The 23989-nt window shown below is 47.4% G+C and overlaps 1 long non-coding RNA gene across 2 annotated transcripts; it reads right to left on the bottom strand.

The window, feature by feature from the left end:
* Positions 1-1377: 1377 nt before the first annotated feature.
* Positions 1378-23975, bottom strand: LOC142496830 (uncharacterized). 2 transcript variants are annotated; one of them, XR_012802124.1, is made up of 4 exons: positions 23708-23975; positions 22389-22608; positions 5615-5744; positions 1378-1687 (listed from the first exon to the last, which is right to left on the bottom strand). It is a non-coding gene; the product is annotated as an uncharacterized LOC142496830 (long non-coding RNA). The 2 variants fall into 2 exon arrangements; XR_012802123.1 differs by having other exon boundaries at positions 1378-1676.
* Between the last annotated feature and the right edge of the window lie 14 nt (positions 23976-23989).

Raw genomic sequence — 23989 nt, 5'->3', positions numbered from 1 at the left:
AGTGCGTTTCTCTCTCTCTCCCCAGTCAGTGCGTCTCTCTCTCTCTCCCCAGTCAGTGTGTGTCTCTCTCCCCAGTCAGTGTGTGTCTCTCTCCCCAGTCAGTGTGTCTCTCTCACCCCAGTCAGTGGGTCTCTCTCTTTCCCCCCCAGGTCTGCTTGTGTGTGTATGTGTATATCTCTCTCTCCCCAGGTGTGTGTGTGTGTTTGTGTATCTCTCTCCCCAGGTCTGTGTGTGTCTCTCTCCGTGTGTGTGTGTGTCTCTCTCTCCCTAGGTTTGTGTATCTTTCTCTCCCCAGGTCTGTGTGTCTGTCTCTCTCCCTGTGTGTGTGTCTCTCTCTCTCTCCCCAGGTTTGTGTATCTTTCTCTCCCCAGGTCTGTGTGTGTCTCTCTCTTCCTGTGTGTGTGTGTGTCTCTCTCTCTTCCCAGGTTTGTGTATCTTTCTCTGCCCAGGTCTGGGTGTGTGTGTCTCTCTCCCTGTGTGTGTGTGTCTCTCTCTCTCTTCCCAGGTTTTTGTATCTTTCTCTCCCCAGGTCTGTGTGTGTGTCTCCCTCTCTTCCCAGGTTTGTGTATCTTTCTCTCCCCAGGTCTGTGTGTGTGTGTTTGTGTATCTCTACCCCCCAGGTCTGTGTGTGTTTGTGTCCCTCTCCATTCTGTCTCTCCAGACCCTGTCACAGGAGCAGGGGGAGTCCATCTTCGGCCCTGGTAGCAGACAGCAGAAATACTCACTGCTTCTGGGTCTTACTGACAGGCTCCTCTGCTGCTAACCCCGCCCTCCTCTACCAGGCCAATCATCTGCTCTGCTGCTAACCCCGTCCCCGCACTCCTCTACCAGGCCAATCATCTGCTCTGCTGCTAACCCCGCCCCCACCCTCCTCTACCAGGTCAATCATCTGCTCCCCTCCCCACCCCCACTCTCCTCTAGCAGGCCAATCATCTGCTCTGCTCTCCTCCCCACCCCACCCTCCTCTACAAGGCCAATCATCAGCTCTTCTCCCCACAGACATCCCCTGATCTGTGACAACCGGGACACTCTGCAAAAAACGGGACATTTTCGGGGTATGTCGGCCCACCGGCGAGCGGTTATATGGAGAGATAGGAGGAGTTATAGGGAGAGGTTATATGGAGAGATAGGAGGAGTTATAGGGAGCGGTTATTGTAGAGGGAGAAAGGGGGTGGCCCGGTATTAAAGGGGTTGCACCCCATTTGGCCATCCCCTGACCTCAACAGGGAGACAAGGGGTTAACTGGGTTGCGGTCCAGCAATGTGATTTAACCCTTGTTATGACATGAAAATGTATATTCCCCTGTTCCCATGTTTTATTGTAATATCTTGTTTTATCAGTGTCTGCATCACACATACACTGGAATCCATCCGGGAGTGCAAGGGTTAATAGTTCTTTAATGATTATAGCCCTTTGTGTAATTTTCCCGCCTTTTCAGGCACCATTTTGCAGGGTCCCATAGGCCGCCATTGGAGCTCCATGCATTTCAATGGCGGATCTTGCTGTTTTGGACCTGTTTCCCGTGAAGACCAGCAGATGGCGTCCAAGAGGAGAAGTGGCGGTTTCCCATTGTATGTCAATGGGCTCATTGACTTCAATGGAGATTCCTCGACGGCGCTTTCCAGGAACGAGTTTGCTGCCGTCCAAACCGCAAAACCGCAAAGCGGATACTTTTTCTGAAAGAGAGCTTTGATCACTTATTAGTCAAGTTCAACGTTAAGTGGCGTGGGAATCTACAGTTCTAGGGCACCCAGGAATAAAATTATTTTTGCCCCTAGTTCCTAGACCTCCCCCCACTCGACCACCACCGGGTCCCCGAATCCTGGACCCCCGAGAAGGGTCGTGCCAAGAGAGCGGGTCGCGCCATAGGTTCCAATGGCGGCGGCAGAAACCGCTCAGGAAAATGACTAAGTGTGAAAAGCTGAAAACCATGAATCCATATCTCCGGTTCCGGAGGGTCCAGAGGGCCAGGGTTTGGGGTACCTGTAGTCACTGCTCCGGCATGACTGCAGAACCATCCTTGACCCTCTCGGACCAACCCGATGGAGTATGGACCCCCTTGAAGGTTCGGGACTTTTCCCATAGACTCCGATGGCGGCCAATTTCCATTGACCGGCTATGGCGGAGAAACCCCATTGACTTCAACGGCGGTGATGCCCCGTTGAAAGTCTATGGCGGCGGATTCCCATAGCCGCCAACGGCGGCGGTATGCCATTGAAAGCCTATGGCGGCGGAGTCCGTTGTTTTCAATGGGGATTGAGTGAAAAAACGTGATTTAATTTAAAGCGGAGTTTATTGTATTAAAATAGGAAACGGTTTAAGGTGTATTTGTGTAACTCCGGTTCCGAAGGTCCCAGCGGGCTGAAACTCGGACCATATGGTGTCCCAGTTCCAGCATTGAGATCTGGGTTGTTTGGACTAGCTGGACCCAACGGAACCGGATATTTTAATATGTTTGTGTTGTACTTATCACACTGTATCCCAAGGCAGGGATAAAACCCAGAGGAAATTCCTTTGCTTACAAGGAAGCATATGGTCAGGGAGGCGACCCAATGTCTAGGACTTAAGTGTGGTTCAAAGGATTTTGTCACCCTCACTGTTTACCTGAGGGCGGAGACGACTCAAACTAGAGCAGTCTGTAAGTGTCACATTTAACACCTTACAACAAAGAGTATCCTGCCAGAAATCCAATTTGGTAGACTGGCTGGCATTCCTAATGTAAATGTGGGGCTACAGAAATGAGACCCCAGGGTCCTAGTGCGCATGTCCTAACTAGCAGGGTGCATGGATTAAAATGTATTCCCACGTTAAAGATTGGCTACAGGTAATTGTGGCCCAAACACCTGTACTTAATGTTAAGGATAGGGGCACAAAAGAGATATAAACTGTGGTCAATCCTATATCCTTTGTCTTCAATATACCATCTTGATTGTACCTGATTGCTGGAGAATTGCTATTTGATACTTCTCATTCCCCAACCCCAAAGTAAGTGTACTTCTTGCCTGTTACTGTACTATATTGTGTATTCACCCATTTAAGGAATAAATATACTTTATTATATCTAAGCCTCGTTCAGTTCGACCCAGTATTTTGTGTATTATTAATAGCCTGTCACAAAGCTCCTGTCACAGTTATATGGAGAGATAGGAGGAGTTATAGGGAGAGATAGGAGGAGTTATAGGGAGAGATAGGAGGAGTTATAGGGAGCGGTTATATGGAGAGATAGAAGGAGTTATAGGGAGAGGTTATATGGAGAGATAGGAGGAGTTATAGGGAGAGATAGGAGGAGTTATAGGGAGCGGTTATATGGAGAGATAGGAGGAGTTATAGGGAGAGGTTATATGGAGAGATAGGAGGAGTTATAGGGAGCGGTTATATGGAGAGATAGGAGGAGTTATAGGGAGAGATAGGAGGAGTTATAGGAAGAGGTTATATGGAGAGATAGGAGGAGTTATAGGGAGCGGTTATATGGAGAGATAGGAGGAGTTATATGGAGAGGTTATATGGAGAGATAGGAGAAGTTATAGGGAGAGGTTATATGGAGAGATAGGAGGAGTTATAAGGAGCGATTATATGGAGTGATAGGAGGAGTTATAGGGAGGTCATATGGAGAGATAGGAGGAGTTATAGGGAGAGGTTATATGGAGAGATAGGAGGAGTTATAGAGAGAGGTTATATGGAGAGATAGGAGGAGTTATAAGGAGCGATTATATGGAGTGATAGGAGGAGTTATAGGGAGAGGTCATATGGAGAGATAGGAGGAGTTATAGGGAGAGGTTATATGGAGAGATAGGAGGAGTTATAGAGAGAGGTTATATGGAGAGATAGGAGGAATTATAGGGAGAGGTTATATGGAGAGATAGGAGGAGTTATAGGGAGAGGTTATATGAAGAGATAGGAGGAGTTATAGGGAGAGGTTATATGGAGAGATAGGAGGACTTATAGGGAGAGGTTATATGGAGAGATAGGAGGAGTTATAGGGAGCCGTTATATGGAGAGATAGGAGGAGTTATATGGAGAGATAGGAGGAGTTATAGGGAGCGGTTATATGGAGAGATAGGAGGAGTTATAGGGAGAGGTTATATGGAGAGATAGGAAGAGTTATATGGAGAGGTTATATGGAGAGATAGGAGGAGTTATAGGGAGAGGTTATATGGAGAGATAGGAGGGGTTATATGGAGAGATAAGAGGAGTTATAGGGAGAGGTTATATGGAGAGATAGGAGTTATAGGAAGAGGTTATAGGGAGAGATAGGAGGAGTTATAGGGAGGGGTTATATGGAGAGATAGGAGGAGTTATATTCATGCCAATTAAAGATGGGCTATTTTAAAGATGGGCTATTTTGAAGATTGGATGCTGCAGTCCCTGCTGATAAGAATTCCTGTGTTATTGGTATAACACCCCTCAGATAAATTCAGATTTTTGTACTCAAAATCATTGTTTTTATGCCCAAAACGTTTGCTTCTGTGACAAGGACAAGCCAACCTATAGCGGGTGTCTTATCTCCCCCCTCATCAAATCGTTTGTGACATTTATACTGGGAGAGAATGATTTTAAACCCCAAATGAATCTGAAAATAGATAATACTCCATAACTCTCTCCCTATAACCCCTAAAATATTACTACCCCCATCATTGCATTTGTATGATTTTGACGTAGGCGCAGATATCTTTTTTTGCTACCGCTACTTTTTGCGTTTTTAAGGAGGAAACAAATATCATAGATTTGCCACCCAAGCACCCTTTCATTTTTACTGTCAGTACATTTCTGCATTTCGGCTCGTCATAGATCTACATCTTTTACCCCGGAGAATTGCACCAGATTTGAATTAGTAGAAAAAGTGAGACCAACAGTCTTACACTAGTGCTACACAACCTATTGTAACAAATACATGGAGACAATCCAAATCCATATAGCAGCAATGAAATGTAAACAGGAGCTGAATCGTAATGGACTAAGGCCTGGGACATAGAGGGTTCAGCCGCGCTGAGACGCGCTGAGCAGATACACTAACCCCCTGCATCTGTCATCAGCGCAGCTATAGTTTCCCCCTCCGCATGCGTGCTGATGCGTGCGGAGGATCAGAAACTTTGCCGAGACAGACAAGTTTCAAATTTGCCGCTCGGGGAAGTGATGTGAGCGGTCACATGACCGCTCACATCCAATGGGAGCGAGGGACTAGCCCCGCCTCCCACTCCGCCTCTGCTCCGCCCGACCCCAGAGCGCGCTCACTGCCTCGCCTGCAAGGACAGGAAAAAGCTCAATTTTGAGCAGGCGAGGCAGAGCAGGAGCGTGGCTCAGCGCGGCTGAACCCTCTATGTCCCAGGCCTAACAGTGCTTTGGTGAGTGTCGTAGATAAAGACATAATATAATATGCAGTACCTCTATAATAGAAATGTCCATCCACATCGATCTGTTTATAGTCCACATCAAAGTTGTAAGTCAACGTTGCACAGTTTGTGGGAGAGTAACAGAGTGGCAGGTGAATCTCCTGGATCGTGATTACATATGGGCCCTCCCCGCTTCACTCACTCCTAGTGCTACACATAAACACAGCCCCTTCTGTGTATAGTTGATAGAGCACGGTAACTGCATACGGAAAGTAATTACTCACAGCACTCGAAACCGATCCAGACCCAGGGAAGTGCGTGCACCTCCAGTGAGGTATATGAAGCAAGTATGGAATCTCGAGCAGCCCGGCAGCCAGGGAAAGGAAAGCAGAGCGGAACGAAAACGGGAACCAGCTATTGTATGCCGATAGAAAAGGTAGGATGTATTCTTAACAGGAGCACATCAGTAGCACGGGCATTGAACAGGGATGACCCTCTTACGCGTCTCGTGCTTTTCGCTTTGATAAAGCGCTTGGTTTATCGGAGTTTATTTATCAGAGTTCCAAAAACGATCAGGGTTTAACATAAATAATGACAAATCCGAAGCCCTAAATATAAACCTCCCACAGGAACAAATAAAGCTTATCAAAATAAACTTTGACTTCAAATGGAAGACACAGGCCATAAAGTACTTGGGAATCTGGTTGACCAACACACAGGACACTATATATGAGACAAACTACCCAGCATTGATAACAACACTGAAAAAATGTTAGAGGCATGGTCCAGATACCATATATCTTGGATAGGCAGAGTAAACGCTATTAAAATGAACATACTACCAAGAATCTTGTACTTATTCCACACACTTCCAGTGCAGGTCAGGGCTAGGGATATACACGATCTACAGACAAAAATCACAACATTTATATAGAACAACAAAAAAGCGAGAATAAAGTTGCCCACACTATAGATCCAAGGCATCGGGAGGATTAGCTGTACCACATTTATGGCAGTATTATCAAGCGGCTCATTTAAGCCAACTTGTCCACTGGCATGCCCACAAACAGAGGAAAAAGTGGGTGGCAATTGAGTCTGATACGCTCACAAAGTCAACTATAGATATGATATTATGGTTAACAAAGAAAGAAAGACCTGAGCTGACCGTACCTCTGGAATCTATCACACATTCACTAAAAATGTGGGACTCCTTGACATTTAAACATGGGCTGACCAACCTAAAATCTCAGATGACACCATTATTTGAGAATCCTAGCTTTACCCCGGGCATGGAACCAACAGCGTTTAAAGAATGGAGCAAGGCAGGAATCACAAGGGTAAAAGATCTATGCGCAAATAAAGGACTTAAAGGGTTTGAGACCGTAATGAGAGAAATTGGGCTATATAAATCGGCCTTCTTTAGGTATCTTCAACTGAGGGACCATATAGGAAGCAAAGGTCCATATAGTGACTATACAGTATTTGAGGATATGTGCCTCTCGGGGGAGGACAAGAAAGGCCTGCTCTCAAAAGTATACAACATATTAGCTGTTGTTAAAACAGAAACTGAGATAAAACCCAAATTTATGATAAAGTGGGAAGAGGCGTTGGGAGAACAATTAGATCAAGAGGAGTGGGATAATATATTTGAAGGGATTGCAAGGAGTTCTATTCTGGAGGCCAGGGTCATATGTAAGATGATTTAGCCCAGATAGCTTCAACTCGGCCCTCTTTTCAAAGCACAACAAGTTCTGTTTCTTTTCTTTACTTTATTTGGGGAAAGTAGCATAAAAGACAGGCACTTGTGAGGAGATGTTGGTGTTTAAGTAGTGTCTCTCTGTGGGTGCCTTGTAGTAAAGGGCAGGTGAAAAGGGTAATCCTACCACTACAGCAGTTACAGCAGGGTACTCTCTCATCCAGAGGTGATGGTGGAAAAGGAAGTGAGGGGCAAGGGTCACACTAAAAGTGAAGTGAGACTGCACTAACTGTCAGCAAGGACAGGGGAGAAAATGGGAAAGCCCATTAACTGGAGGACTGGAGATGTTGTCAGAGCAACCAGGGGTGTGACAGACTGGAAGGAAAAAGGGCTACATAATGTATCCATTCCATCTGCACTGGGAGTAAAACTGTAAGGAAAGTAACCTCCAAATACAGCTAACAGGCAGAACTGCCAAGGGAAGGGGGGCTGAAACAGAGAAGGCAGACATGGGTATTTCTGTTCCATGACACTCCCCGTCTGGTATCTGGAGATACCACTATATAACTGGAATATGTGGAACATATGTGCAATGCATAACAAAGATAACATCACATTCTCTAACAATGCAAGAGTCCATGTCCACATAGCGATGTGACACCGGCCGGTGTCACTGGTATCAAGGTCCCTTGGCCAAGGTTCTTTGGCAAAGGATGCAGGGTGGATGCACAGCTCCAGGTTAGCTGGTTGCACCACAATGTCTTTGTGCAAAAGTCTCTGGCACTGTTTTCTTTTAGCCTTGTGAGAGAACAGTCTTTTTGTCTCTGTAGTTTTACCTGGAGAGTGCATCCCCTTGTAGGTATACCAGTCGTGGTAGCCTGTCACTCTATCACCTGGCGTTTGGCAGAAGGAGGTGGCTTTTGGCTCCTTGCGGAAGCGGAACAACACTCCTGGAAGACTGGTTGTCGAGTCTAGTCCAGTAAAGAGGGCGTCGTTCGGGGAGACTCCCTGGAGCTGAGCGCTGGGGCTGAACACTTCCCGGATTTGATCGGGTTCCTGAAGGTGGTAGGCCTCAGATGATTGGAGGTACCAGCATTCTTCACCTTCCTTCATTAGAGGTGCTAGCTTTGCGTGGCCGGTAAGGAGTCTCTTCTGGATGAAGGCCACAAAGTTGCTTTTGGTCTCCGGCTCCCTTTGTAGGTCGCAGCGGTGCGACGTGAACCTAGATATGGCATGTTCTCCATTGTTGGGGAGGCGTCCTTTTGGTGAATGGAATGGTAGTGGAGTCACCCAACTGCCTGGTCCGTCTTTGGAGAGCTCCTTGACTGTTAACCTCGGGAATTCTCTATCTTCCCTCGATGGTGTTTGTTTTGTTGTCGTCCCTTGTTGTCTGGAACGCTGTGCACCGTAGGTCATCGGTGCATTCCTCTTGCACGAGAACATCTCCACGTAGTTTGGTGAAACGCTTTTGTGTCTCTTTGTTAACTGCCATCAGGAGGTTACTTTCTCCCTGGACGTGACAAAGAACAGTCTCTTTTGCCCTAGTAAATCCCTTTATGAGATGTCTCTGTGATTGTCTTTTTTTAGACGTGTGAGAGGACAGTCTTTTTGACACTGTGGCTTCCCCTGTAGGGCGCAATCTTTTGCGGTTATGCCAGCCGTGACAGCTGGCTGCTTTATCGCTGGATACTCTGTGGAGAGGAACGACTGTACGTCCTAGCCGTGCCATTGCTCGCGAGAGGATTGTCCGCTTGTTTGTCTTTTGGACGATCCCTTTGTCGGTCACCTTTGGGAGGTTACTTTCTTCCTTCAGTGGAGTCGACTCGTCATCCTTGGTTATCTGAACCGCTAAGCATCCTAGGCCATTGTCACATCCCCCCGATGTGAGGATGTTTTTGTTGACCTCAGGAGTATGACCTTGTCTTTTCTCTTCACTTGGCCCTTCTGTCACTTGGAGATGGCCAAGACATGGTTCAGAGAGATATGTGTGCCCACATTCTGTTACCACCGTTCTGCGGGCGTCAACATAGTCTTGTCTGTGCTCTTTGTCAGTGCACGCGTTGCCCACTATCACCCATCCTAGGTCAAGTCTTTGGGCGTATGGCGCGTTGTGGGGTCCGTTATGCTGTTTACGGACTTTATGCACCCTCATGATGTCCCTACCGAGCAGCAGTAAGATCTTGGCGCCTTGTTCTACCGGCAGGATGTAGTTGGCTATTCCTCTGAGGTGGAGGAATAGCTTTACATTCTTTACATTTAAAGCTTTACATTCTTCTGCCCCTCATTACATCTCAGCCCTAATTTCTCGCTATGCACCATCACGACTCTTGCGTTCTTCTCAAGGAAGTCTTCTTACTACCCCCTTTGTATCTAAAGCTCTCTCCCGCCTTAAACCTTTCTCACTTTCTGCCCCACACCTCTGGAATGCCCTTCCCCTCAATACCCGACTAGCCCCCTCGCTATCCACCTTTAAGACCCACCTTAAGACACATCTGCTTAAAGAAGCATATGAGTAGCACTGGATAATCATGGACACATGACACAAAGCTTGGCCCCCTGCAGACGCACTTACTAGTATTCCCTCCTACTGTCTCTGTACGTTCTCCCTACCTACCAATTAGATTGTAAGCTCCTCGGAGCAGGGACTCCTTCCTTAATGTTACTTTTACAGTATGTCTGAAGCACTTATTCCCATGATCTGTTATTTATATTTGTTATTTATATGACATGTATTACTACTGTGAAGCGCTATGTACATTTTATGGCGCTATACAAATAAAGACATACATACATACATACATACAGGTGCGGGTAATGACGTGCCACGTCTGGTGTGGGAATCTCGTCCCTGTTTGTAGCCATGTGGTTGCACTCGATGAGTGTGGGAAGGGGCATGTTCACTTTGCCGTCTATTGAGCATATGGTGTAGCCATTCACTCTTCTCCCTGTAGTCTCCATTCGCCCTGCGCACGTTCTGAGAGTGTAAGGAGAAGCGCTGTCTTGTATGTTAAACATGTCGAAGAATTCTGACCTGACCAGTAATCGGTTGCTCTGGTCGTCGATGATTGCATACATCCTTTTAGCTCTTTGGGGTTGTCCCTCTGGGTGCACTGCTACCAGACATATCTTAGAAAATCAGGGAGTGGGAAAGAGGGGGAGGGGGAAAGGGAAGGGTGGCTCCCGCATCAGCACAATCATGCATAAAGTAATGTTGAGTAAAGTACAACCAAAATCAGGTGCAAAAGAGGATAGAGACTGTAGTAACAACAAAAACACATAGAAGTTCCTCCTTGAATGCACTCAGAAAGGTAAATAAAGATGATATGGTAAATATAGTTAAAAACCTTTTAATCACATAAGTAGTAAAACATGTTTGTATAGAGGGGGATGGTAAAAATTCCAAGGCCAATCCCTACTAACAGACCAAGAGAATCTTCCAAAATATACACACGGAAGATAGTGTAAATGACAGTACATCACCTAGATGTGGATACGTAGACTGCAGGAGTCACCATGTACATCCTCAGACTTGGAAACCTGTCTTGTCCACAGTGTTCCTATTTACAAAAAACCGTCAACCTCAAGAATTGAGGTACAGAATCTGAGGGGGTGATAAAGGAGCAGTCGATACGGTAATGAAGTATACCTACAGAATGTCAGTGAACCACATGAAGGTATAATGTATATCAACTCGCGCGTGCGTCAGGTGACTGGAACATCATGACGTCATCATACTGAGTGGATGCCTTCCACAAGCGCTATGGGATCTCCGAATAGCTGCATATACAGCCGCTGACTCTTAACTCCGGTATCCTCCATGCAGGCACCCTGCCCCTGCACTCTCCCTTACTACGGGATTGAGTTAAGCAGCACCGGACCTACACAGCATGTGCCGAGCTAAGTATACAATTTCCCAATTAGACGCAACAGTTAAAGTTGACTGTACCTTGTTGCTGTATACTACTGCTGTATACTACTCAGCTGTGCGTCCAGACGGGCTTGTATGACAACAGTGTCCTGTCAATTTGGGATAAGATATCACCCATATAGCCATTACCTTATTAAGGGCCCCCGCTGTATACCTGACTTGGGGGTTTATATACATGGCGACATTACAACTGTGTTTCATAAAGTACAGATTACACTTCTTGCACTGCATGCTTTATTGTGACCTAAGGGGGATTTTTTGCCATTAGAGTCAGTGGGTTCTATCTAGGAGACTCCATATATGCATCTCTGCGCTGACTGTCCTATTGAGCATATGAGGCTATAACTGGATACGGTCACAGAACCGTGCCTCTGGGCATCAGCAGAGCACACTTCGTGCATGCCCTTTCGCAGAGTTTTATACCACTAAGCCACGTAGCTAGTGGTTTTTTTTGTGTGGTTTTTTGTTCTCACTGTATGTTACTTTTTCCTCATGTTATGTTGATTTCATCCTGTTCTGGAGTTGATATACATTATACCTTCATGTGGTTCACTGACATTCTGTAGGTATACTTCATTACCGTATCGACTGCTCCTTTATCACCCCCTCAGATTCTGTACCATCAGCCTCAATTCTTGAGGTTGACGGTTTTTTGTAAATAGGAACACTGTGGACAGGACAGGTTTCCAAGTCTGAGGATGTACATGGTGACTCCTGCAGTCTACGTATCCACATCTAGGTGATGTACTGTCATTTACACTATCTTCCGTGTGTATATTTTGGAAGATTCTCTTGGTCTGTTAGTAGGGATTGGCCTTGGAATTTTTACCATCCCCCTCTATACAAACATGTTTTACTACTTATGTGATTAAAAGGTTTTTAACTATATTTACCATATCAGACATATCTTAGAGCAAGATCTACCGTCGCTTCCTTCTCGACATACCTCTGTGCATTTGGACGCTACCGACGTCGTGGGGGGTGTATCTCCCACTTCTTCCTCCCCGCCCTGCTTTGTCGAAGGGTTAGGGGCTTTGCTTGATTTGGGCTTCATAGCTTCCGGGTGTAAAGCGGCTATGTGCCTGTCGCTATCACACTCTGTGCATTTCATAGCTTCTTTACAGTCTTTGAATAAATGAGTTGTGGAAGCACAACATTTGAAACATGCTTCCCATTCCCTGAGTAAGTTCTTTCGCTCCTCTATGGGTTTCATTCTAAATCCGACACACTTGTTAAGCGGATGTGGCCTTTTGTGTATAGGGCATTCTTTGTTAAGGTCCCTTGGTTCATCGTCTCCGGCGACCGACTGATCGGGAGTAGTTTGGGTCGTGGGAGGCACGTTCGTCCTGTGGACCGAGATGGGTGTTTGGGTGTTACCGTATCTCGGCACTGGTCTCTCAGTCCTCAGGCTGCTTGCACTGTGTGTGGTTTGCGCACCTAAGATGAAACTGGGATCGTTCCTTGTCCTTGCCGCTTTGCGGATGAAGCTCAAGAAGAATGAGAATGGGGGGAAGTCGACTTGCTTCTCCCTTTTGTATTTGGATCCTTGTGAAATCCATCTTTCTTGGAGGTTGTAGGGTAGCTTCTCCAGGATGGGTCTCACTCCACGAGCTGAGTCCAAGACGTTGAGACCTGTTAAGGAATGGTCTTTCCTTGCAAACTCCAGCTCTTGCAGCAGGTCCCCGAGCGGTCGCCTCTTCCTTGGCGTGGACGCGTGATGACTGCTGGTCGGTGCGAGAGGCTGTGTTTTCCCGTGTGGGTGTACCTGGATGGCGAGCCTGTTGTAGTGCATCCGTGTGCGCGCTGGCGTGTGGATCACTGTTGCGGCTGTGGCTATCCCAGGCAGCATGTACCATTGACGGAGCAGCGTCTTCTCCTCGTGGACCTAGCAAGTCTTCGGTGTCTGTAGAGTCACTCCCTCCGTGTTGAGATGGTGCGTTGGTATTTACACTGAAGAGGCTCCTTACGTAGTCTTCAGTGCGTTGGATTGGATCCTCTGAGGTTATCCGTCTGTACGGTTGCTCCCCGCCGTCCTGTTGCGCGGCTGCTTCTAGGACTTCAGCTTGGGCTATGGCGGCGGCGGCTTCCTTCTCTTGATTAAGTGCCTCTAGTTCCGCATCAAATTCGGCTTTCCTACGCGTAGTGGCTGCGGCAGTAGCGGCAGTGGCGGCGGCGGCATTAGCGGCGGCTGTCTGTTCCTCCTCTTCTATGCGCGCTCTTCCTGCTCTTATGGCTGCCTCTCTGCGACTATATTCGGCCCTGGCACGTGCGGCCTCTAAGGTGGCTCGCGCCTTGGTAGCGTTTGTGCTTGCGCTGGACGCGTTAGATTGCGCTGATCTTGCTGACCTTGATGAGTGCCTGGATGTGCCTGAGCGCTGCGATGCGGTCTCCAGGAGGAGCTCTTTTCTCTCGCTTTGGGCGTCTGCGATGGCGGTTCGCACGCGGCTGTCACGTGTCAAGTCAATATTGTGCTGTAAGTCCCTTTCATGCAGGCTTTCACCGTTATTAGCCCTGGCCAGGTAAGTGACATATGCCTCTGACAGCCCTTGGTAGCATAAGTGGTCTATCTTTAATTGAGTTATTGCCTGCTCGAGCTGTTGTACAGAATTGCCAGCGGCGACGACATTGCGTATCCCAAGTGTGGTAGTGTTCCAGGCCAACTCTAATTTAGCGCGGTGCGCTTCAATGTCAGTCTGGTATTTTTCACGGGCCTTCACGGTCCTTTTGTGTCAGTGTGACTGTTCGTTTGGGCCTTGGGTCTGCCTGCGCCTGTTGCAGTTGCGCAGCGGTCTCTGTGTCTGAGTGATCGCTTTCCTGCGTGATGTCTGGTGGGGCTCTGAGTTCTGCCATGCTGTAGGTGTGTAGGCTTTTAGCCAGTGCGTTGTCAGGAATCGGCGTTCTCCACGGTCCCCACACAGAGCCCCCCCTTCCCGCAGGGAGTCCCTGGACACACAAAACAAACCTGCCTTACCGGCCTCCACGGCTCCTCGCCCCTGCCGCCGTCGCGGGATCACTCCCCTCGGCGATTCCTCTGCTCAGCGCCGGGCGCGCCCACGCCCTCCTGCACGCACACCTGCACCATCCACTGGCTCGGTTCACGCGCGTACACGAGTTACGGAGCACGCTCAGTCTGCACACTCTTCTTCCCGTCCCCCGGACCTCAGGCTCCGCCCCCACACACTGCACGGGCATACTCAGGTTACCAACAAGACTCACCTGGCCTGTTATGCCTGCACCAATCTGCAGTGTCTCCCTGTAGCTCTTCCTGTCCCGCCTCCGTTCCTAATTGGACCTTCCTGCTTTATATAGCTCCTCTCTGCTCTCAGTCTTTGCTCGACATAGTCTCTGCATGGAAGTACTTCTGGATTCTCTCAGTGTTTTCACAGGTTCTGACGCGGCTTGTATGATTACCCCCTCTGGCTCTCGATGTCGGCACTCCTTGGACAACGCTCACTCTGGTAACCCCTTGAACACGGCTTGGACAACGACCTATCTCCACTCTCCACTCCCTGACTTCGGCGAGGCATCCTTCACTCTATCTCTACAACCGGTACCGGCAAGTATTGTCTACCTTACTACACCTGGCCTGGCAACGCTTCATACCACACTCCGGACACGCTCCCTTTGCTGCGGGTGCGTGTATTACCACTTCACCCTTCAGCTCAGGGGACGGGTCTGGTCTGCGGGCAGCACCGGCGTAACATGCGTGTGGCGTGCGGTCTTTTACCTGTGTCAGCGATGGGCGTCTGTCTCAGATGATGCCGAGCGGTGTCCTGCAGCGTGCAGAGTAAGGGTAGCTGTACTCACAGGTGTCCGGTGGCTCTGACCTGTGTCCTGGCGGGTGTCCTGTAGCGTGGCCCTTGATGGCGCTAGCCGTGGGGACGTGCGCAGGGGTAGGTGAGATGGTGGCTCCTCACTATGGCGCTGTGCAGGGGGTGAACTCAGACAGAGAAAGGCAATCAGGTTTTGTGTAAGAAGCACTGTCTGTCTGCAAAGCTGCTGCCTTGTGTGCAAGGTTGTATGCTGGCTGTGTCCAGTGTGAATCTGCTTGCTTATCTGAAAGGCTGAAGGCTGTGTGCAGATTGCTGTATAAAGCTTGCTGCCCTGTCTGGCAGTGTAAAGCTGCTGCTGTCTTAAGGGCTGCTCTGTGTTATCATAAAGTCTAGAGTAGCAGCTCCTGTAAGTGTCTGTAAGGCACAAGGTATCCTTTTCACTATTCTGGAGGCCAGGGTCATATGTAAGATGATTTAGCCCAGATAGCTTCAACTCGGCCCTCTTTTCAAAGCACAACAAGTTCTGTTTCTTTTCTTTACTTTATTTGGGGAAAGTAGCATAAAAGACAGGCACTTGTGAGGAGATGTTGGTGTTTAAGTAGTTTCTCTCTGTGGGTGCCTTGTAGTTAAGGGCAGGTTGAAAAGGGTAATCCTACCACTACAGCAGTTACAGCAGGGTACTCTCTCATCCAGTGGCGAAGGTGGAAAAGGAAGTGAGGGGCAAGGGTCACACTAAAAGTGAAGTGAGACTGCACTAACTGTCAGCAAGGACAGGGGAGAAAATGGGAAAGCCCATTAACTGGAGGACTGGAGATATTGCCAGAGCAACCAGGGGTGTGACAGACTGGAAGGAAAAAGGGCAACATAATGTATCCATTCCATCTGCACTGGGAGTAAACTGTAAGGAAAGTAACATCCAAATACAGCTAACAGGCAGAACTGCCAAGGGAAGGGGGGCTGAAACAGAGAAGGCAGACATGGGTATTTCTGTTCCATGACAAGTTCCACGTGTCCTAATTATAGAAAATGCATACAAAATGCTCCACCACTGGTATTACACCCCACTAAGATCGTCCACATTTTTTAGAAACACGTCGCCCCTTTGCACAAGAGGATGTGGTTAGCAGGGATCGTTTGTACATATGTGGTGGATGTGTCCAAAGGATACAAAGCTATGGAAGGCCACGCATGGTATGGCACAGGCAATTCTTGGGTTTGCCTTCCCCTTAGACCTCTGGACGGCGCTGCTATGCAGGCCAATTGAAAATATGGAAAGAAACTAAAATAAGTTACTGACACACATATATATATATATATATATATATATATATATATATATATATATATATATTGTGACAGAAACCAGGGGATGGTAATAAATTCCATATATAGGGCTCCCAGGATACTGAACAGTTTCTATCCTGTTTAGGCTGGAAAGTGCAGCCTCATAATACATGCACTCCATCCCACAATTTGGCAAGTACTGGAACTGAGGGATGAGGGATCCAGACCAGAGTTTGTCTGCTGCCTGATTTCTGTCACCTGTCCTGCTAGTTAGAAATCAGGTATTTAAGACTGATTTCCTGGTTCCTCTTCCCTCTCCCCAAGAGCCTGGAGGCAGGAAGGCAGCTGGAAGCAGAGAGGGGAAAAGCCTCTCCCCAAACAGGTTAAATCATTCTGCTCCTTTTTTCTAAAACTGCAAAGTTCCTTATTTTTGTTGTTGGAAGTGGAAAAGCCACTCCAACCCTGAGTCAGGGAAAACCTTAGTTAAGTTATTGCTCAGGTGAGCAGGCTTTTGTTTTGCTTGTGTTTCTTTTGTATGCACTGTGGCAGTCTCAGTGCCTGGGACTGAATAAACCAGGCATAGCCTGTTTAAAGGAACAGCACGTTACGCCTCGTCATTTAACCTACCCTAAAAGACCGTGTTCTAACAGTCCCGGACAGACGGCGGAGCCGCGGAGTAAGCCGTTTGTCACATATGGTGGAGAATGCGGGCAGAACACTAAAAGGTCTGCGGGTTAAAGAACTTCAAAAAAATAAAAAAAGTTTATTTTCTCTCCAAATAAGATGGAAGACGTGGTGAGTGCGCTGGTACGCAATGTCGCTGCCCAGAAAGACGCGAATGAAACCCAGCAACAGGTGAATGCAACCCAGCAACAGCTGTTAATAGCCCAGCAAGAGACAAATGCAAACCAGCAACAGACGAATGCAGCCCTGCAAGAGGCGAATGCAGCTCTGCAAATCGCGAATACAAACCAGCAAGAGACAAACCGCTTGCTGAGAGAGGAGCAACAACGGTTCGCCCAGGGCTTACAGCAGGAACTCGAGATCCTGAGAGAGACTATCATTAAGACTCCACTGGCAGAGACAGCCCCAGTCCCGAAAATGACCAGGGCAAGCCACTACCTTCAGAAGATGGGGCCCTCGGATGATGTTGAAACCTATCTTCTCACGTTTGAACGCACGGCACAGAGAGAGGGTTGGCCAGAAGCTGAGTGGGCCAGTCTAATCGCACCCATCTTAAGCGGCGAACCCCAGAAGGCTTACTTTGATCTAGCCAGCCGAAGCTAACATCTATGCAAAATTGAAGTTCGAGATCCTCGCCCGCCTCGGCGTAACCACGGCGGTTCGCGCTCGTCCTTCACGTTGGATAAAGCCACCCGATCCCAGATGTATGACCTCATCCACCTCGCTCGGAAGTGGCTACAACCCGAGATCAACTCAGCAAGCCACATCGTGCAACGGTTGGTCATGGACCAGTTCTTGAGGAAACTTCCCTCTGCCCTATGCCGTTGGGTCAGTCAGAGTGACCCCCACAATGCAGACGAGCTGGTGGCCCTCGTAGAAAGGTACAATGCAGCAGAAGAGCACCTGCAACCCACAGTCATGGATTATCCCCACTACCCAAGGTTCCAGGACTCTTCCAGAGACGGTAAAAGGGTACCAGGGTTAAGGGGGGCTGAAGAGCGGTGACCGCCTTCACACAGCACCAGCAACAGTGGCTCGCATACTAAGGGCAACAGCCAACATGGAGAGCCGAAAAAGGGCTCTAAGTGGGACACAGACTATGTACCTAAATGTGTAAATTGTTATGAGAGGGGCCACACCGTGAAAGTTTGCCCACTAAATATTGAACCAATGCAATGCAACAGTATTGAACCTTATTCATTGTGGTCCCAATGTATGGGCCCTAGCCCAGAGGACCCCTTGAATAACCATCTGTGGGCATTTGTAAAGGTTAATGGTAAGAGGGTTCGGGCACTTCTTGACTCTGGGAGCATGGTTACACTAGTGTCCGAATACCTGTTGCCCATTGGGAAAAAACAGGTCACAAAGAGTGGCAATTTGTGTATACATGGAGATAATCACGAGTATTCCACTGTTGATGTTCTTATTGAAACAGAGTTTGGTTCTTTAGATTTCCAAGTGGGTATAGTACCCAAATTGGCACATGATGTGTTAATAGGGACCGACTTTCCCCATTTTCTAAAAATTATGGTCCTCCTCTCAGAATAGCGCCCAGAGTTCAATAGCGGACCATAAAGAAGTAATAGAAGAAACAAATCCTTTCCCTTTTTCAGAAATGGAGGTTGACGAGGGCTCAAATAAAAAGGGGAAAGAGGAAGAGTGCTGTAAAATCCCCTTTCCCATGGCCACCTTGGTAGTGAATACCCCAAATCAAGATGTTGAACAGGCGCTTACCACCCCAGAACAGGATAAGACCTTCGCTGACCTAGAGGTCAGTCCTGGGAGTTTTAAGAAGGCCCAGTGGGAAGACCCCACATTAGCGGAAGCAAGGGGGAATATACGGGACCAGAATAGTACTCCGGGCCAACCAGATAGGTCAATTGCCTACCCCTACTTCGAGGTAGAAAATGACCTAGTATATCGGGTTGATAAAAGGAAATCAATTATAACTAAACAATTGTTGGTACCACGGACATTCTGTAATGTAGTATTACACCTCGCACATAGTCACCCATTGGGGGGACACCTAGGGGTGGAAAAGACAAAAGAAAAGGTTCTCCGAAGCTTCTATTGGCCTGGGGTTCTGGCAGAAATTACAAATTATTGCTCCTCATGCCCAGAATGTCAGATCACTGCCCCGTTCAAAGCGTATCGTAGTCCATTGGTACCCCTTCCCATAATAGATGTACCATTTAACCGGATTGCTATGGATCTAGTAGGACCCCTAATAAAGTCGGCTAGGGGACATCAGCATATATTGGTAATATTAGATTATGCCACCCGATATCCGGAGGCAATTCCCCTACGTAGCACCTCTGCTAAAAACATAGCAAAAGAGTTAATAGTCCTGTTTACCCGGGTCGGAATTCCTAAAGAGATCTTAACTGACCAGGGAACACCATTTATGTCCCAAGTAACAAAAGAGTTATGTAAACTCCTAAAAATCAAGCATCTCAGAACCTCAATCTATCATCCACAAACAGATGGTTTAGTGGAACGATTCAATAAAACCTTAAAAAGCATGTTACGCCGGGCGGTCGATAAGGATGGGAAAAACTGGGATTGTTTGATACCATACCTGTTATTTGCCATTAGGGAGGTTCCCCAATCATCCACAGGCTTCTCCTCGTTTGAACTATTGTATGGCCCACACCCAAGGGGCTTACTGGATATAGCCAAAGAGACTTGGGAACATGAGGTTACCCCATACAGAAGGGTAATAGAGCATGTTGCCCAGATGCAGGACCGCATAGCGGCAGTCCTACCTATAGTGAGGGAACACATGGAAAAAGCTCAAGAGGCACAGAGGAATACGTATAATAAGGGTGCTAGGGGCAGAATTTTTTTTCCAGGCAATAGGGTGCTAGTTCTGGTTCCCACCGTAGAGAGTAAATTCCTTGCTAAGCGGCAATGGCCATATGAGGTCTTGGAAAGAGTGGGAGAAGTAAATTACAAAGTGAGACAGCCAGGTAGGAGGAAACCTGAGCAAATTTACCATGTAAACCTACTTAAGCCCTGGAAAGATAGAGAGGTCTTGTTAACCCTAGTACCCCCAAGTCCATCAGAGAATCGAGAAACTGACCCAGAGGTTAGCATAGCTGAAACCCTGTCCGTTCATCAGAAACGAGAGGTCCAGAATTTAGTGAGAAGAAACAAAGAAGTCTTCTCTACACAGCCAGGTAGAACTAGCGTAATTGAACAAGACCTAGTCTCTGAACCAGGGGTCCGAGTTAACCTTAAACCGTACCGAATCCCAGAGGCCAAAAGAGAGGCTATAAGTTTAGAGGTTAAAAAAATGCTAAAACTAGGCATAATTGAGGAATCCCAAAGTGGGTGGAACAGCCCTATAGTTTTAGTCCCAAAGCCAGACGGTACAACAAGGTTTTGCAATGACTACCGTAAACTAAACGCTGTGTCAAAATTTGATACTTATCCTATGCCCAGGGTTGATGAACTGGTAGAGAGACTGGGCAAAGCCCGATATCTCACGACCCTAGACCTAACAAAAGGGTACTGGCAGGTTCCCCTCACAGAAAGGGCAAAAGAAAAGACAGCCTTCTCAACCCCAGACGGCCTCTTTCAGTATAGGGTGATGCCTTTTGGCTTACATGGAGCTCCCGCCACATTCCAAAGAATGATGGATAAAATTTTAAAACCACATGCTCGGTATGCTGCCGCCTACCTGGATGATGTGGTAATCCATAGTGAAGATTGGCAATCCCACCTTCCAAAGGTCCAAGCTGTGCTCGACGCAGTTCGGTCTGCTGGACTAACTGCTAACCCCGCTAAATGCACTATTGGTCTGGAGGAGGCCAAGTATCTGGGGTATTCTATTGGCAGAGGTTTACTCAAACCACAAACACTCAAAGTGGAGGCGATACAAAATTGGCCAAGGCCAGTTACAAAAAAACAAGTAAGGACCTTTTTGGGGTTAATTGGGTACTATAGAAGGTTTATTCCCAATTTTGCAACTAAGGCAACCCCACTAACCGACCTCACAAAAGCAAGAGGACCGCTAATGGTAAAGTGGTCCCCCGAAACCGAACAGGCCTTTAGAAGCCTGAAAGAAGCTCTCTGTGCCAAACCAGTGTTGGTCACACCTGACTTCTCCAAAGAGTTCGTAGTCCAAACCGACGCATCTGAGGTAGGGCTGGGGCCTGTACTCTCCAAGGAGTCTCAAGGTGAGGAGCACCCCATCCTTTATTTAAGTAGGAAACTAAATCCCCAGGAGAAAAATTACTCCATAGTCGAGAAAGAGTGTCTCGCAATAAAGTGGGCTGTAGAGACGCTCAAATACTATCTGTTGGGGAGAAAATTCCGGTTGGTCACAGATCATGCACCCCTCACCTGGATGTGTCAAAACAGAGAGAAGAATGCTAGAGTGACCAGGTGGTTCCTAAGTCTACAACCCTTTACATTTTCTGTGGAACAGAGGTCAGGGCACAAACATGGCAATGCTGACGGGTTGTCAAGGATGCACTCCCTAATATCCATGGTCGCTCATCCCTCGAGGTCTGAGCTGGGGGGGAGGATATGTGACAGAAACCAGGGGATGGTAATAAATTCCATATATAGGGCTCCCAGGATACTGAACAGTTTCTATCCTGTTTAGGCTGGAAAGTGCAGCCTCATAATACATGCACTTCATCCCACAGTTTGGCAAGTACTGGAACTGAGGGATGAGGGATCCAGACCAGAGTTTGTCTGCTGCCTGATTTCTGTCACCTATTCTGCTAGTTAGAAATCAGGTATTTAAGACTGATTTCCTGGTTCCTCTTCCCTCTCCCCAAGAGCCTGGAGGCAGGAAGGCTGCTAGAAGCAGAGAGGGGAAAAGCCTCTCGCCAAACAGGTTAAATCATTCTGTTCCTTTTTGATTAAACCTGCAAAGTTCCTTATTTTTGTTGTTGGAAGTGGAAAAGCCACTCCAACCCTGAGTCAGGCAAAACCTTAGTTAAGTTATTGCTCAGGTGAGCAGGCTTTTGTTTTGCTTGTGTTTATTTTGTATGCACTGTGGCAGTCTCAGTGCCTGGGACTGAATAAACCAGGCAATAGCCTGTTTAAAGGAACAGCATGTTACGCCTCATCATTTAACCTACCCTAAAAGACCGTATTCTAACAGTCCCGGACAGACGGCGGAGCCCCGGAGTAAGCCGTTTGTCACAATATATATACAGCCGCCAGATGTGAAATAGCTAAGGTAAAGAAAATCACCTGGCGCTCGTGAACAAAAAAGACTGTGCAAGTAAATATAGTGAGAAATGTGTATAAATATATAAAAGTGCTAAAAAAAAATTCAGTGATACTGGAAAATGGTGCCTTATCTGCTTCTACCCACGATGAACCCTCCTGGTGGATTCTCGAGAACACAGCTTGTAGAAAAAAATGTGGGGAGCTCATGAACCATTACATATGTAAAAAAACACAAAAGAAATACATAGTGGGGGGAAAATTGAGTGATATGACACCTAATGAGTGCACACTCACACTTTCACGGGATAAAATAAGCGATGTGCCCTTCCAGGGTTGCCTCTGGATAAGGTGGGATACTTGATAGTAGTATAATTTCGAATCAAGTGTCAGCTCCAAGATGAGCGTGTACATGGCAAGGTATGCACACAAGAAGAAAAGGCAGACTAAGTGTAGGGAGTACAACAGTTTAGTGGAAACATTAAAAATGAGAAATGGCCACTCACATCTAACCTCCATACAATGTATGTAGCACGAAGTCCGCCCACGTAGATACCGGTAGTTGGATTGCAGACTCACGGATTTCAGGTGAACGTCACTCACTTCAGTCACTGGTGCGCACACAGCAGCCGGTGGGAGCTCCCTGCTTCCATGTTCCTTGACAGCGCTGTCGGGCACTTCGGGAGACGTCACGAACGGTGACGTCACTGACCGGGTCCTTCTGGGCTGGGATAAAACAACTGTACGCGTTTCGTAAAGTTTTTGCTTCTTCATTTTGAGCCTGCCGGCCACGTCACATGAGCGGATTAGCCAATGAGAGCCAACCAGCCGGGTGACGCGTCCGCCACGCTTCCCCATCGCCTCCAACTACAGTGCACACATCGCTCGGGCGACAGGCGTGCGCGACACCATGCGTTCCGTCGTGCGCCCACTATAGTCCAAATTTTTTTTTTTAAAGGAAAGGTAAACAGGGATATAGCAAACACGGAAAGATGGGAAGGATATTGATATATTGATCCGGAGAGTAATCTGATTGCCATTATTGGAGTCAGGACGGAATTTATTTCCCCGCGTATGAGACATCATTGGATGATATTTCACCGGGGTTTATTTTTTTGTCTACCTTTGTATCAAAATACTGCAAATACAAATATAGGATAAAGCATCTGCTGTCTAACTTTAGCATAATGTGGATTTCCACATCCGCCGCTAGGCACTTACCTGGCGCCGCCTCCTCCGTGTCACTGCCCTCCGTCTTATTCAAAATCACAGAGACGTCACCAACGCCATGTCACACGGCGTCTTGTTACTATGGCAACGAGACACCGGGTGCCATCGCAGCTTCATTCGACGCCGCAGAAAGAAGGCGGAGGCGGCAGCGGGTAAGGAACTTCACATCCGGCCCAATAGCGCTGCTCCTGAGTATGGGGGCGGACAATTTTTCCCACCCCCACATTTTTGCCACCCTAGACCCGGGCCTATAATAGGGCCTAATCCTTTCAACTTCAACAACTATGTAACCATGTAACTAACTATTCATTCACAAGTTTAATTGTGGAAATGTAACTCATTAACATATTAGTGAGGTAAATAATGAGTTAATAGTTAATTACAGCATGATATTTGGTTTTATTTCAAATGAATGGAAAAAATTGCAGCTCATTCCCATGCTTTAGATCAATTACTAATTGTAATATGTTCCAATAACAAACAACCTCACTTGGAATATATTTAAGGCTTCTCGTGCATTATTCATAAGATCAATCTAATAATGAAATATTAATGAGGCAACTTTGTAGTCATGAAATTTCGGTTTTTGACTTACCTCATGAGGCAGCTCACTACATATTCATGGAGGGGGGGGGGCTATTTTCCATTGGTTGGCTGTTTGCATATCTACGGACATCTCATTACATATTCATGAGGGACTACTTATAACTGGCTGGCGGTTTGAATATCTACCGCGCATCTCATTACATATTCATGAGGTAATATATCTCGCCTACACATATCTGCCGAACATCAGATATTCATGAGACCGTTGATTCATTATTCACGAGCCTCGTACCGTTGGCCCCGCCTCCTCCCCCCTCCACTATGCTTGGCC

Source organism: Ascaphus truei, chromosome 6 (assembly GCF_040206685.1).
Source record: "Ascaphus truei isolate aAscTru1 chromosome 6, aAscTru1.hap1, whole genome shotgun sequence".
Classification (NCBI taxonomy): Eukaryota; Metazoa; Chordata; class Amphibia; order Anura; family Ascaphidae; genus Ascaphus; species Ascaphus truei.
The sequence above is the reverse complement of the archived record's forward strand: the minus strand, read 5'-3'. Positions and strand labels throughout refer to the sequence as shown.